Source organism: Manis pentadactyla, chromosome 10, assembly GCF_030020395.1.
Source record: "Manis pentadactyla isolate mManPen7 chromosome 10, mManPen7.hap1, whole genome shotgun sequence".
NCBI lineage: Eukaryota > Metazoa > Chordata > Mammalia > Pholidota > Manidae > Manis > Manis pentadactyla.
This window is the reverse complement of record NC_080028.1, coordinates 99,833,819-99,845,046: the sequence shown is the minus strand read 5'-3', so window position 1 is coordinate 99,845,046 and position 11,228 is coordinate 99,833,819. Positions and strand designations below refer to the sequence as shown.

The following is an 11,228-nucleotide window of genomic DNA, read 5'->3' as shown; positions in this document are numbered from 1 at the left end:
AGGTAAACTTGCTGTCAAGAGTAGAGCAGCTCACTGTTACCTGTAGGCATCATGTAGTATTGCAGGCTTGCTAGGACTCATTCATCTTGTGTAACTGGAGCTTTATGCCCACTGACCGTTCCCTCTTCCCCTTCCCCATCTCCTGACAACCACCGTTCCATTTTATGGTTCTCTATGTTTGGCTCTCTTAGATACCTCATATAAATGGTATCCCCAGTTTTGTCCTACTGCAACGGACTTACTTCACGTAGCATAGTCTCCCAGTTCTATGCATGTTTTCACAAATAGTGGGATTTCCTTAATAATATTCCATTGTATGTATACCTCATTTGCTTTATCCCTTCGTCTATGGGACATTTGGGTTGTTTCCAGATCTTAGAAGCTATAACTTTCCAAGCTGCTCCCATCAGATTGTTCCTTCTCCATGTTTCTATAGTTGTTTCCACACCTGCTGAATGTAGTCTCTGTGCTGCCCTTAGACCATCTGCCCTGTCCCATTTGTGAATGGTGTTCACGTCCTAGAGCTGTTGTAATTAGACACCAAAGTCCCTGTGGCTCTTCTGGCCTTGGTGGTTTTCTGCAGTTGCTCCATGATTGTCAATTGATGTTATTTAGAAGAACTGCACCCCCACCCCTGACACACACATACGCTTTTCCTGTGGCTTCTCTTCACTCAGCTGCTCATGTCATTAGCTACTCCTGTGCAGAGCTGCTCCCATCTGCTGAATTTCTCACACTTCCTAGCTATTCCAGTTGCGTTGTGAGCACCTCACTGTTTCAACCCTTCTCATTTCTTCAACTTCTCCAACCTTTCCTGTCATAGCTCTGTCCTGAAACATTTACCTTCCCTGACCACCTGAGTTCTGGCAGACCTCGAGCCATGGTCATTGTGTTGTACAGTGAAGAATTTGGCCAGTCCTTGTTCCTGGTTCCTGGGAAGGAGCTTCTCCTTGAATTTCCTGAGTGTTAGTAGATTTTGTCTGTTAGTCATGCTGGGCTCCTACCCTACTGAGCACAACCAAGTCAGTGCCAAGGAGGCAACTCAGGAGAGGGGTAAGCCATGCAGAAAGAACAACTGTGTGATGAAATGGGGATTTGAGCCCCATGAAATCAGGCCCATCTCTGGGATAGGGAAGGAGGCTGGACATTGGGTTCAAATGTGTGGCTACAGATTGACTCAACCCCACTTGCAAAGGGAAACCCTAAAAAAAACTCTGGCCACTGAAACTCAGGTGAGCTTCCTGGTGGGTGATATACATCTACTTGGCAGGAAGGGGGTGCATCTTGAGGACACAGAAGCTTGGTATTTGGGACTTTCCAGTCCTCTGATGCTCCCATCTGCTAGGTGCTTTCCTCCAAGTGTTCATGTCACTAGCTCTTACTTCTCCACATCTAAATTACTCAACAACTTTAGCTCTTCCTATCTTCCTGTTTGTCTCAGAAATTTCCCCAGCATCCTCATTTCTTTTCAGTTCTTCTTCTTTAAGCACACATTCTAGATTTTCCATCTACCACGTAAAACTAGAATTGGAGGTTGTGACAAGGACTCCCATCATGATTAAAGTAGTGAATGCTGTGTGCGTGTCCTTTCATCTGTGGGTCTGCTTGGCATGGACTGTTTCCAGGTATGTGTTTTGTTGAGTCACTTTTCCTTCATTTTGAATTTTGGATTATTATCTAGGCACCCAGTGCACTTTCTTTCTTCCTTCTTTCTACTCCCCACTTTTCTCCCTCAGTATCTTCTCATTGTTTCCAGCTTTAAGGCTCTGGCTGAATATCTACCTTATCTTCCATTGGTTTTCTACATAAAAAATTGAGTCAGGAATTATTTTCCAGAATTAAAATATTTGTTGAATAATCAAGACCCCATGAAGCAACATTATCATTTGACAGTGAGCAGGTGAGCCGCCCAGGACAGCCACACACACCACAGTGTTGAGAAGACTTCCACCTTTATTACATTTCCCCTCAGATGCACTGCACGACTGTCTTTCATAATCTAAAACAATATACAAAGATGTCTTCAAGGCAAGTTTTAAAAAATTACAATGGAATGCTTACAAATTAATAATGAAGACTAAATATAAAAATATGTATTTACAGGAACTTGAAAGTACTACCTACTTCACTGTAAGCATAAATGATATATTATATAAATATAATAAAAACACAGAAACCCCCTGAAGAATGTAAACAAAACTCTGTGTATATGTAACAGCTAGAATTATGTCACAAGACTTTGTAAGAACAGCATCTTTTCAAACCATGACTCTTTCAAAACTAGTTAAGATAAATGTATAAGTACAGAATATAAAAATTAATATAATCCTTAAGGCAACATGTTCAAAATAAACATTTACAAAATGTGTGCTCTTTTTGGCACATGATAGGCTATCTATTACAATCCTATGTCTCTAATTTCATATTTTTAAAATAGTTCCCTCCCAATCTGAGTCCCTTTACTCCACCTTCAAATGGTTCTAGATTGTGGCAACCAAATGCGTGAAAAATCAGGACCTCCAACTTCTACCTCAGGGGAGATTTGAATGAAACAGTCTGAAAATTCCGGTAGTGCCTTAGGAAGGGATGGAATCTGGAAAAACTCTGGTTCCTTATTATTCTCCACAGACTCCTAGAAGTAGCCACAAATCCCAGGAGTATGACATGACGCTCCATCTCATTCTAGAAGATTCTGGCTTCTTCTAGATTATCCTCACAAGAGGCTCCTCACTTCCCCCCATAACTGTCTGGATCGACTTCCTGCTGAAAACGTGCATCTTCCCCGGGCTCAATGATCTGGAGGTAAGCAAAAAAGATGTCAGATTTCAAGGAGGCAACTCTCCAGATATAAAGCTTATTCACGTTCCTGGGCAATTTTAGTCAATGCTTACACTAACTTATAAATCCCGTTTGCTGTCTAATCCTTTATTCTAAACTCCAATTTATTTTCAGTTGTGATTCTTGGGCTTTGGTGACCCTTACTCCCAAAGTTACTTAACATTCCTAAGGTCAGACCCAGCAGTCTGCTTTCTAATGGGCACTCCAGGTGACTCTTCTAAGAGAGCAGAGCACACTTAGAAAATGCCGCTTTATGCTTTTGCACACCTTGGTCCTTTAGTGCTACTTAAATTCTGAACTTCTAACCATACCACAAATGTCAGTAACATGTCCACATCACGAACCATGAGACCAGATGACTGACCTAATCGTAACCCTGGATGCTATGTTTGGCTACAATGCTTAGTCTTAAATTTGCCCTAGTCCTAGGGCTACTGTCTGAAAGTTTGTGTCCCTCCAAATTCCTATGTTGAAATCCTACCCCCTAAAAGTGAAGGTATTACAGGAGGTGGCACCTTTGGGAGGTGATCAGGTCATAGGGGCCCTCATGGATGAGATTAGTGCCCTTATAAAAGAGATTCCAGGGAGCTCGCTTGCTTCTCCCACCATGTGAGGACATCATGAGAAGTTGGCCGTCTGCATCCCAGAAGAGGGTCTTCACCAGAACCTGGCCTTGCTGGCACCCTGGTCTCAGAAGTCGAGCTACAGAGTTGTGAGAAATGAACGTCTGTTGTTCATAAGCTACCCAGGCTGCAGTGCTCGGGTATAGCAGCCCAAGTGGACAAGACAGCTAGTTCATAAGATTCTAAACAAATCTTTGCTTAATCCTCTGCTCAGATCTATAACCCTATGTGTTGATTGCAGTAAGTCACATTGAAGCTAGTATTTCTTAAAACTTCCCTGTTCTGATAAACTTCTTTGACCATCAAGCTGAGGGGAAAGGTTTGCACAAGAGGGGAGATCAGTGCAGAGATCGTGAGCCGGGGGATACAAATCAGGGAATGTGGCCATGAGAGCTCGTTTAAAGCAGATTTGCATGAAAAGAGAGCCAGGCATAATTTATGTTTGATTGTTGGATATGCAGACTGTTCCATCTGATACCCTATTGTTAGACATTTACTTGGTTGTAAATAAATGCCTGTAGTTGGTACGTGGAGGATGAAAGGCCAATGTCAATAAAAAGAGAAAGTCAAAACAGAAGAAATAGAAAAAATTGCACACATACTCACTTTTCCCAAGACTCAACATCTCATCGAAGCCATTATTTCGGCCCAGTCACTTAGAGTGAAATGACTTCAGCGAGATCCATGCCTCTGTGATAAACTGCTTTTCCTGAGATCTGGCACCCACACGTTTCACCCAGGTCATACCTGTGTGTGTCCTTGGCCTTTGGCTGAGTGCTAAGTCAGTGTCTGGAAGGGTGACTTCCTAAGCAGACACAACGAGGTGCTCTGTCTGCACCTGAGGATCCAGACTTCCCTTCTGGGCCGGTGAGCCCACGCCTCCATGGTCCCGGGAGCGCTCACACAGCAAGCAGACTGCGGTCTCGCCTCCACACCAGGAGCTCTGGGTCAAACGCTTGGATCTGGAAGGCAGGTGGCTCTGGCCTCAGGTGGCCCCTCCTTCCTCGCCCAGCCTCCAGTTCCTTCTCGCCTCAAGATCCCATGATCCAGTGTTCCCCCCACTGCAGTCCAGCCTCCCCAACCCCAGATCCCAGATGCTCACGCACCTCCTCACACTCTTTCCGGGAGACCCAGGCCTTCCAGCCCATGGAATGGGCAAATTAGACTCACCATTGGTGGAAAAGAAGATGCTGGGAATGGTCGTTCCTATAGAGGAGCCAAAGGATGACCTGTTTGGGGCCCTCGTCGTCCTCCTCCGTGTCGTTGGCCAGGTAGCTGGGGAGAGACATCGGGCTGCTGGTCAGGAGCAAGACGGGAAGGATCCCCAGCCGAGGTCAGCTTCCAAGGAGAGGCACAGGCTGATCTTCACAAAGGAGCGATGGGAGCCCTACCAGCTTCTCCCGGGGCCACCGAGTCATCAAGAAGCCACTGTGGGGCTAGTGTCCTTATAAAAGATGGAAATTTGAACACAGAGACACACAGATAGAAGAAAGACACCGGGAAGAAAAAGAGAGAGGCCATGGACACATCCTTCCCCCACAGCCCTCAGAGAGAACCAACCCTTCTCACAGACACCTTGATGTTCTGGCCTCCAGACTGTAAGACAGTAGACTTCTGTGGTTTAAGCCGCCCTGTTTGTGGTATTTTGTTACTGCATCCTTAGGAAACTGATAGAAGCAGTATTTTGAGTAAGAAGGAATTCTGATTAGACAGTCACTCTCCTGACCCTGCTGCTTCCTCTTCCTTTAAAGTAAGATGGGTCCCTAGCCCTCAAAGAAGAACCCCTTGTTTTATGTCAGATCAGAAACGTGAGCTTTCTTCTTAGTCTCTGATGGTTCCTGGTCAGAGTAGCTGCATGAGTTTTGAAGAAATGGTTGAAAGCCTTTAAGAAAGAGAATGATTTCCAAATCTTGAAGATGGGAGCCAGTTATCTTCATAAAATTGATGCATTAAAGAGAAATAATAATTAGGAGAAAACACAGGCAACAGCCTAAAAAATTAAGGGTGGGAGAGGCTTCTTCAAGTAATGTCAAAACATGAAAAGTATGAGGAGGAAGTGAAAGATGTGGATACAACAGATTAAAAATGTCTCTATAAGAAAATAAAAGTAAATTAAGTTAAAAAGATGACAAATTGGGGAAATATTTGTGTTTTACTCAAATATAAATACAAATAGAGAAAGTTTGCTATTCTAAATAGCAGTATATGAAGAGAGCTGAATGAAGCCACAGTAAAAGGTGGATTTCTGGCCAAGATGGACACACAGGGCAGAACTTACCCTCCCAGATTAAACAAGCTTTCAATACAGGGGGTGTAAAGTGACTGTTTTTAGCCGTTTGGAGAGAGGGGTGAGCCCCGAGAGCAATCCAGCTCACGGCCCAGGGAGTGTCCTGGTCACTGTACAGCGCAGGGGACCTGGGAGCGCAGCACGGCGCTGAGCTGCAGGGACACAGTGGAATGTTGAGTGGGGCACGGCAGCTGGGAATCAGCAGGCACAGAGCCAGAGCCGGGCGGGTGCAGAGGCCATCCCAGTCTTGAGGTGAGCACCGGTCAGTGCAGGCGGGGAAGGGAAAAACTGGCGGCCGGGACCCAGATTAGGAGTGCTGTGTGTTCTCACGGTTGGGCGCCAGGTAATCAGTGCAGCTTCCACCTTTTACCTGGTGAAAATGGAAAAGAACAGAGAAATGAACCCTTGGAGGTGTCCCAGAGGACGGTGGTCCCTGTCATCTTCTTACGGAAAATACTGGAAAACCTGAACTGGATCAGTTACGGAAGAACCAAGCGACTCTCGGAGGTCTTGGAGTGTTGAGGTTTTATTTTACACCTGCGGGCTTAGAGGGGAGTAATCTCCCAAGGTCTGGGCCCCGAACAAAGGCAAGGGGAACAATATTTATCTTTCTGCCTCCGTATCTGCAGCATTTCTACGTGCAACGACAAACGAGCAAGCAAGGGGGAGTAAGTTTAGGGAGTGAGGTTAGGGAGTAAGTGCCTGGCATAGCGGGGAGAGAAGGGGAGTGGGAAGTTAATGGAGTTTCTCTTTTCTTTGCTAAGAAGAGTAGTAGAAGGGAGCCACCTGGACTAGATTGCTGTCCTTGTAAATTTTTTCCCTATCAATCTGAATTCCAGCATTCCATCGGTAAGAATTCAGGCTCAGGCACGCTTAATAGCAGCAAGACCTGGGAAAGACTTCCTGGTCTCGCAGCTTCTATGAAGAGCAATTGTGGAGAGGCACACGTTTTGCGCAGGATTAGTTTAATGCAGCAGTTTGGTGGGGGAAATTGGGAATGGGTTTTGGGCCAATTCATCTGGATGAATCCATACTACCTATTCCCTTTTTATTTATTTTATTTATTTTTTCCCTTTTTAAAAATTAAGGTATTATCGATATACATACGAAGGTTTCACATGAAAAAACAATGTGGTTACTACATTCACCCATGTTATCGTGTCCCCCCCACACCCCATTGTAGTTACTGCTCAACACTATAGTAAGATGCCACAGAGTCACTATTAGCCTTCTCTGTGCTACACTGTCTTCCCCATGATCCCCCCACACCATGTGTGCCAATCATAATACCCCTCAATCCCCTTCTCCCTCCCTTCCTACCTGCCTTCCCCCACCCCTCCCCCCTGGTAACTGCTAGTCCCTTCTTGGAGTCTGTGAGTCTGTTGCTGTTTTGTTCCTTCAGTTTTTCTTCACAAATGAGGGAAATCATTTGGCACTCATATTTCTCTGCCTGGCTTATTTCACTGAGCATAATATCCTCCAGCTCCATCCATTTTGTTGCAAATGGTAGGATTTGTTTCTTTCTTATGGTTTAATACTATTCCATTGTTTATATGTACCACATCTTTATCCATTCATCTACTGATAGACACTTTGGTTGTTTCCATATCTTGGCTACTGTAAATAGTGCTGCAATAAACATAGGGGTGCATATGCCTTTTTGAATCAGAGAAATTATGTTCTTTGGGTAAATTCCTAGGAGTGAAATTCGTGGATCAAGTGGTATTTCTATTTTTAGTTTTTTGAAGAACCTCATATTGCTTTCTACAATGGGTGAAGTAGCTTACATTCCCACCAGCAATATAGGAGGGTTCTCCTTTCTCCACATCCTCGCCAGCATTTGCTGTTCTTAGTCTTTTTGATACTGCCATCCCACCTGTGTGAGGTGATATCTCATTGTGGTTTTAATTTGCATTTCCCTGATAATTAGTGATGTGGAGAATCTTTCCATGTGCCTGTTGGCCATCTGAATTTCTTCTTTGGAGAATTGTCTGTTCATATTCTCTGCCCATTTTTTAATTGGGTCATTTGCTATTTGGATGTTGAGGCGTGTGAGTTCCTTATATATTTTGGATGTTAACCCCTTGTCAGATAAGCCGTTTACAAATATATTCTCCCATGTTGTAGGACGCCTTCATGTTCTCTTGATGGTGTCCTTTGCTGTACAGAAGCTTTCAAGTTTGATGTAGTCCCATGTGTTAATTTTTGCTTCTGTTTCCCTTGCTTGAGCAGATGCACTCAGAAAAAAGTTGCTCATGTTTATATTCAAGATATTTTTGCTTATGTTGTCTTCTAAGAGTTCTATGGTTTCATAACTTACATTCAGGTCTTTGATCCATTTTTGAGTTTACTTTTCTGTATGGGGTTAGACAATTACCAAGTTTCATTCTCTTGCATGTAGCTGTCCAGTTTTGTCAACACCAGTTGTTAACAAGGCTGTCATTTCCCCATTGTATATCCATGGCTCCTTTATCATATTTTAATTGACCATATATGCTTGTGTTTATATCTTGGCTCTCTAGTCTTTTCCATTGGTCTATGGGTCTTTTCTTGTGCCAGTACTAAATTGTCTTGATTGTGTGGCTTTGTAGTAGAACTTGAAGTCGGGGAGGGTCATCCACCCAGCTTTATTCTTCTTTTTCATGATTGCTTTGGCTATTTGGGGTCTTTTGTGGTTCCATATGAGTTTTAGAACAATTTGCTCTAGTTCATTGAAGAATGCTGTTGGTATTTTGATAGCGATTGCATTGAATTTGCAGATTGCTGTAGACAGGATGGCCATTTTGACGATATTAATTCTTCCTATCCATGAGCATGGGGCGAGTTTCCATTTATTGGTATCTTCTTTCATTTCTCTCAGGAGTATCTTGTAGTTTTCAGAGTATAGGTCTTTCACTTCCTTGGTTAGGTTTATTCCTAGGTATTTTATTCTTTTTGATGCAATTGTGAATAAAATTGTTTTCCTGATTTCTGTTTCTGCTAGTTCATTGTTAGTGTATAGGAGTGCAACAGATTTCTGTGTATTAATTTTGTATCATGCAACTTTGCTGAAATCAGATATTAGATCTAGTAGTTTTGGAGTGGATTCTTTAGGTTTTTTTTTATATACAGTATCCTGTCATCTGCAAACAGGGACAGTTTGACTTCTTCCTTACCAATCTGGATGCTTTTTATTTCTTTGTGTTGTCTGATTGCTGGGGCTAGGACCTCCAGAACTATGTTGAATAAAAGTGGGGAGAGTGGGCATCCTTGTCTTGTTCCCGATCTCAGAGGAAAAGCTTTCAAGTTCTCTCTATTAAGTGTAATGTTGGCTGTGGGTTTGTCATATATAGCCTTTATTATGTTGAGGTACTTGCCCTCTATACCCATTTTTTGAGACTTTTTATCATGAATGGGTGTGGAATTTTGTTGAATGCTTTTTCATCATCCATGGAGATGATCATGTGATTTTTGTCCTTCTTTTTGTGGATGTGGTGGATGATGTTGATGGATTTCCTAATGTTGTACCATCCTTGCATTCCTGGGATGAATCCCACTTGATCATGGTGGATGATCTTTTTGATGTACTTTTGAATTCGGTTTGCTAATATTTTGTTGAGTTTACTTGCATCTATGTTCAGGTATATTGCTCTGTAATTTTCTTTTTTGTGGTGTCTTTGCCTGGTTTTGGTAGTAGAGTGATGTCGGCCTCGTTGAATGAGGTTGGGAGTATTCCCTCCTCTTCTCCTTTTTGGAAAACTTTAAGGAGGATGGGTATTAGGTCTTCACTAAATGTTTGATAAAATTCAGCAGTGAAATAAAATACCTAGGAATAAACCTAACCAAGGAAGTGAAAGACTTATACTTATACTCTGAAAACTACAAGACACTCATGAGAGAAATGAAAGAAGAAACCAACAAATGGAAACACATCCTGTGGCTCATGGATAGGAAGAACTAATATTGTCAAAATGGCTGTCCTGCCTAAAGCAATCTGCAAATTCAATGCAATCCCTATCAAAATATCAACAACATTCTTCAATGAACTAGAGAAAATAGCTCTAAAATTCACATGGAACCACAAAAGACCCCAAATAGCCAAAGCAATCATGAGAAGGAAGAATAAAGCTGGGGGGATTACCCTCCCTGACTTCAAGCTCTACTACAGAGCCACAGTAATCAAGACAATTTGGTACTGGCACAAAAACAGACTCATAGACCAATGGAACAGATTACAGAGGCCAGATATAAGCCCAAGCATATATGGTCAATTAACATACAATAAAGGAGCCACGGATATACAATGGGGAAATAACAGCCTCGTGAACAGCTGGTGTTGGCAAAACTGGACAGCTACATGTAGGAGAATGAGATTGGATTGTTGTCTAACCCCATACACAAAAGTAAACTCGAAATGGATCAAAGTCTTGAATGTAAGTCATGAAACCATAAAACTCAGAAAAAAAATTGGCAAAAATCTCTTGGTCATAAACATGAGCAACTTCTTCATGAACATATCTCTCTGGGCAAGGGAAACAAAAGCAAAAATGAACAAGTGGGATTATATCAAACTAAAAAGCTTCTGTACAGCAAAAGACACCATCAATAGAACAAAAAGACATCCTACAGTATGGGAGAACATATTCATAAATGACATGTCTGACAAGGGGTTGACATCCAAATTACATAAAGAGCTCATGCACCTCAACACACAAAAAGCAAATAAGCGAATTAAAAAATGGGCAGAGGAGCTGAACAGACACTTCTCCAAAGAAGAAATTCAGAAGGCAGACAGTCACATGAAATGATGCTCCACATCCTATTCATCAGAGAAACGCAAATTAAAACCACAATGAGATATCACCTCACACCAGTTAGGATGACCAACATCCAAAAGACAAACAACAACAAATGCTGGTGAGGATGCCAAGAAAGGGGAACCCTCCTGCACTGCTGGTGGGAATGTAAAGTAGTTCAACCATTGTGGTAAGCAGTATGGAGTTTCCTCAAAAAACTGAAAATAGACACACCATTTGACCCAGGAATTCCACTCCTAGGAATTTAACCTAAAAATGCAGCAGCCCAGTTTGAAAAAGACAGATGCACCCCTAGGTTTATCACAGCACTATTGACAATAGCCAAGAAATGTAAGCAACCTAAGTGTCCATCAGTAGATGAATGGATAAAGAAGATGTGGTACATATACAAAATGGAATATTATTCAGCCATAAGAAGAAAACAAATCCTACCATTTGCAACAACATGGATGGAGCTAGAGGGTATTACATTCACTGAAATAAGCCAGGTGGAGAAAGACAAGTACCAAATGATTTCACTCATATGTGGAGTATAACAAAGAAGAAAAAACTGAAGGAACAAAACATCAGCAGACTCACAGAACCCAAGAATGGACTAGCAGTTATCAAAGGGATAGGGATTGGGGAGGATGGGTGGGAAGGGAGGGATAAGGAGGAAAAGGGGGCATTAGGATTAGCACACAT

At 42.5% G+C, this 11,228-nt stretch overlaps 1 long non-coding RNA gene across 1 annotated transcript; it reads right to left on the bottom strand.

The window, feature by feature from the left end:
- Nucleotides 1-1,951: 1,951 nt before the first annotated feature.
- Nucleotides 1,952-4,963, bottom strand: LOC130679182 (uncharacterized). Its single transcript, XR_008992247.1, has 4 exons — nucleotides 4,632-4,963; nucleotides 4,209-4,423; nucleotides 3,354-3,540; nucleotides 1,952-2,796 (listed from the first exon to the last, which is right to left on the bottom strand). It is a non-coding gene; the product is annotated as an uncharacterized LOC130679182 (long non-coding RNA).
- Nucleotides 4,964-11,228: the final 6,265 nt, after the last annotated feature.